This window comes from Pleurodeles waltl, chromosome 12 (assembly GCF_031143425.1).
Source record: "Pleurodeles waltl isolate 20211129_DDA chromosome 12, aPleWal1.hap1.20221129, whole genome shotgun sequence".
Taxonomy (NCBI): domain Eukaryota; kingdom Metazoa; phylum Chordata; class Amphibia; order Caudata; family Salamandridae; genus Pleurodeles; species Pleurodeles waltl.
The window spans coordinates 419,400,720-419,406,168 of NC_090451.1; positions in this window are offsets into that span (position 1 = coordinate 419,400,720).

Here is a 5,449-nt window from a genome sequence, read left to right on the forward strand (position 1 = left end):
GTCCTTCTTTGTGTCAGTCACGACAGGTATACTTGGTGCCCGTAACGTGGTCCCCATATGATGCGGCTGACGGCACAACGATCTGCTTCTATGGTTGATAACACAGGTAGGTGAGTGTACTTACGGTCGGTTGCATCAAAGGCAGTGAGGATTTTGAGCACCGTCGATGAACAGCAGCAGGACATGTATGATGGGCTCCACGGTGACACCAGACGTGTGAGGCTTCCTGCATGTAAGTGTCTCCCTTTATACTGTTTGTTTTCGCCTGCTGAGATGTGTTGGTTGTACCGCCACAGTCACATTGGTGATGTGCAACCTCATAATATGTCTGGAGGAAACACAGGTTCCACTGGCCTGTTTGTGCTGCCTCATGACCGTGGCAGTCTGTGCTGCCTGGGGGTGCCAGCAGGACCACAGCGGTCTTTGCTCCATAGGCCAGCATGATTCAGAATACAACACCGATCAGACCGCAAACACCGCCACTGATTAGAAAATTGATATTTGTCAGATGACATTAATAATATTAATAGCATAATATTGTGTCTGTTGTTGAAGAAGTACAAGTGCTTAACCAATAGCATAACACAAACTCTCTACTGCCACCACTACTGAAGACTTCAAAATTCAAGACCGTAAGGCACTAGACACAAATAGTTTGAAGTTCAAATCCATAAACAGACACCTCCACACACACACAGATAGTAACAGAATTGTCATTTCATTCATTTTGAAGCAGTCACATCCACTTTCAAGCACATTATTTCTATGCTCTAAACCATTCAACCAGTTTTAAAAAGTTAAACCATTCACTTTTAATCACCTACCCATCATAATATTTGTTTTTAAATAGCTCATGTGAGTATTAAATATGCAGAAACAGGTGAAGACCACAAATAAATAAATACATAGATATACAAATAAATGAACTGAAACCCTTCTACACGTGCATAGAGGACATGAATGCTTCAGCACCATTTATGCACTCAACATTGAAAAAATAACTACAACTTTAAAAGTCCCACTCCTTTGATTGTCAAATACTCCGCTGTTTTCCATCATCCAGTAGGGCCATTGCCTGTCTTAGATATAAAGCATAATATCCTTTCCCTACAGTCATTGCATAGTAAAATAAAGTACAGTAGACCACTATCCAACCAAATCGTACAAACCAAGTCACAAATTAAGTAAAATAAAAATAATCAAAAATAATATCCTACTCAATGTATTTAACACTCTCACTACGCTTCCCATTATTACTCTACTCACCCAGTAAAAGGCACCTCTCATAATATCCGTGCTGAGCCATATTACAGCTAGAACTCTTTATCAGTGGAGTAGCCTCCCTGCAGCAACAACCTCCACGATTTGCTACAGTTCCCTCATGTCTGGTCCATCTTTATCCTCCTCCTTCTAATGCTTGACCCTTGACACCAGATACACAGGTACTCTGAGCAATAATTTAGCCCTAGCTCTCTTTCGACTAATAGACAACTTCAGTATTCTTCAAAAGAACTGTGATACTGGCAGAATGGGTAGAGTAGTCATGAAAAAGTTCAAGGTCATCATCAATGTCAATGAGACATAGTGCTTCATACCATCACCTTTGCAGGCGGTAGTGAACGTTGCTGTCCCATCTGAATTACAAGATAAGTGAGATCACAACAGAAATATTTTGTTTCACTTGGAGAGGTCTGCTGTTTAAAGGAGCTGAATTTGATATGGCAAAATGAGAAATCACTTAGGGATTCTGACTCAGAATTACTGATTCCCCTAGAAATGCGTAAGTCCCTGGCAAAACTTAGCTTTTCACCTTTAATAGCAGATAACTCCACCCCCTGATTTACCAATACTCTGGTAACATTAACTCCAGGGGGATGTATTGAACATGGCCAATTCAGGGTCATTCTTAATGAGGCACACAGCGTCAAAATATAGGTTTTAGTAGTGATTTCTGATGAAGTTTATCACTAGCCCCAGCACTCTAACTGCATCACCAAGCACCTTCAGGACCCACTGAAAACTTGTCAAAAGCTGACCTCTCCTTAAAAAAACTAACTTTGAATTTGAGCTTGTATAAAGAATTTGTCATGGGAACAACCGTGAATTCAATATAAGATCAAACTGTATACTTTTTGTTAAGGTATGCAGTGTTTTAGTATTATGAAGTAAAGATGTATATTGTGCTCCTCAACAATTGTTATATTTAGAGTCACAATAACCAAATGCATTTTTGTGGGATCAAAATAGGCCAGATTGGCAAAAACATATGCAAAACCTTATGCACATATATGAGTCATAGATTTCTACATATGATCTAATTCCGTTTAAGCATATTTGAGGATCCCAAAAATCCTTGGCATATGCCTGTAATTCTCTGAAAGTCATGCATTGTAATGCATACGACTCCTCTCACTCTTGCAGACGGACATTATTACAGAAATGTGCATCCTGCACATGAAGTTTGTTTTTTCTCCTGCATGGAAGCACGTTTTCACCAAGAGAAGCTATTACACTACAGTCACAGAAGGTGCTTGGGGATTCTTTTCATTTGGATTACACTCTAAGGGCCTCGTTACGAGTTTGGTGGTCGGATGATCTGGCCGCCAGACTCGCACAGATGATACTGCCGTCAATCCGGCTGTCTCACCCCCTGTGATATTACAATGTTCCCACCAGACTGTCAGGAACATCGTATTACAACATTCCCACCAGTCAGCCTGATGGCAACAGTGCTACGGTATTGGTCTGGGATCCCTTAAGGGAACTGAGGCCAAAGCCATAGCACTACAGCACTCTCTGAATGAGCATTGTTTGCAAAGCAGTCATCACTCCGACGGTGCTGGGTGGGGGGCCCCTGCACTCTCACAACCTGGTTGTGGGCAGCGCAGGGGCTCCCCTGTGGCAGAAAGGGGACTCGTGTTCAACACGGTGGTGCTGAACTCAGTACAGCCATGGCTGAGCATGACTCAGACTGCCGTCAGCCCGTCGGAAATCATGTTCCTGGCTGGGACGGCAGTCCTTTGGTGATACGGAAGCCAGGCTCGTGATGTGGCAGCCAAACCACCTGGAGTGTGGTGTGGTGGTCCAACTGCTACCGTGGCATTGGCGGTCCTGGGACCGCCAATGTCATAATGAGGCCCTAGGTCTACATTGGTTTGACACATATGTTAAATGTGCTAAATCGGTGTGCAAAGACATTGGAGTAGGGTTGCAAACGGCCACAATGTTGAGATATTTTTAATGTTTCCACCTTTTCAACTGTTATTGTTAGCAACTACAGCGAGAAACACTTGCTGTCACCCATGTCATAAACCTACTAATGGAGAAAATCTGTTCAATTTGTTGTAGGTACGGAATGTCAAGTGGTCATGACATCGTGACTAAAATATTGATATGCATTTACCCCTTCGATATTTTGATATCGAAATTTTGGTTACAATATCGTGGCCACTCTAAATTCCATTCTCGATGTTCTAGAATAAAATCACCAGGTTTGTATATTTTACACTGTACAAACCATGATTGCACAAGTCCACAGCAATTTGTGCTCACAAATGTCACTTTAATGGCAATTTAATGAACCATAGGAGTGTAAAATATATTTTGAATCCAGTACAAAGTTACAGTTTATTGCAAATTGACTAACAATTTCATGGAACTCCACTTCCAATGCTATTTTCTGAAATATGGTAACTGAATAATATGTATGGCAAATGTTTAAGCAATTGAAGGCAATGCAAACATTATGTTTCCTTATGTAAATGATGAATGTCTTCTCATTCTGTCAAAAGAATGAGTGAACATTTCAGTTATTTAAAAGAAACAAATTGTCACGCGCCAAGCAAATGAGTATGAAATATGACTTCTCTAATTTTATATGCATCTTAATGAAATTTGTCTTTCTATTTTTGTAAATCTTTAAATATCTTCACGAAACCCATGATAGATCTATATAACACATATGATGGCAGCAATAGCATCATCATCATTTTGCCATGTGCTCTAATGCAAGGAAGGAATTGAACTCCCTGGCCCGCTTTGCATTGTAAACTACAGCAATAATCAGGATTCAGTGGACCCCTCAGGCCACTGGGCCCAGTGCCACTGCACCCGCTGATTTTAATACCCTATAGATGCTATGAAATGAGCACTTAGGAAATAGTTCGGAAACAAGGAGTCTAATTTGTCTTATGCATCTGTATTTTCAAAGGAAGACGTGGAGTGACTGGATAACATTTCTCTTTCCATCTTGTGGGTGTTGTGGAAGTCATAGCAAAGCTAACAGCAAATGTATTATTTATTAATGAAGTGCTTGACTTAGAAAAAATAGTAAATCTGACATGTGCTGAAGCTCTCAGTGATTCTCCCCAAGGGGTTTAGAAAACTCATTTATTTAATAATTGCATTTGTATTCATTTCGTAAAGATGTCTTAAGGTAAATAATAATAATAATAATAATAATAATAACAGGACGAAGAGTAAATAAAATGCAAGTCATGAGTACATTACGCGCACAGTGCTGTCACCGAGGTATTCTGTCATACAGTGGCAGAAGGATGCATTCCGAGCGGCTTCACAAAGACAGGAAACAAAGGTGACTTGCATTATCCTAAATAATGTATGTTCACATGTTCTGCATTCCTCACAATGCATAGATTTGCAACAGTACAATAAATAAGACCCGAATACTGGTGAGGGCAGCTCAGTACAATATAAGGGCTGATGGTGCAGAGATCTCCAGTGTAATGTGTCTATGCACGAGGAACTAATTTAGTATCGATTTTTGATGGCGCTGCTGCTCTTTTCTCGATTTTATAAAGGGATAAGAGAATCTATATGCTCCAAAAACCGAACAAAAACTCCACACGAAGAGATATTCACCAAGAGACCATGGAAACTCGAGAGGGCTCCTGGTGCTGGCCGTCCTTGCTTTGTTTGTGTATGCTTTTAAGACCCTCTATGGTGATGCACATTCCTACAAATACTAATATTACTACTACCAGTACTACTACTAATAATGATGATTATGATGATTATTATCATGATTTTGCTCTAATTGTTATTATTGTTATTGTTATTATTATTATTATTATTGTTGTTATTATCAGTGGCGTAGCGTGGGTTGCCAGCACCCGGGGCAAGGCAAGTAATTTGCGCCCCCTAACCTGTGGATTTTAGCACTCGCGAGTGCGAGCGCGCCCCCCCCCCAGATGTTGCGCCCGGTGCGGCCGGCCCCCCCTGCACCCCCCACGCTACGCCACGGGTTATTATTATTGTTGTTTTGCTATTATGTTTATTATTACAATTATTATTATTAATATTATTATTATTATTATTAATAATGTTTTAAGTAGACTTGCAACACGAATTTAATTTGTCAATTGTGGATGGAGGAGATAGAAGAAGACAGAAAGGGCTGAACCCTAGTTGCTGAGATTCAAGCCAGGTA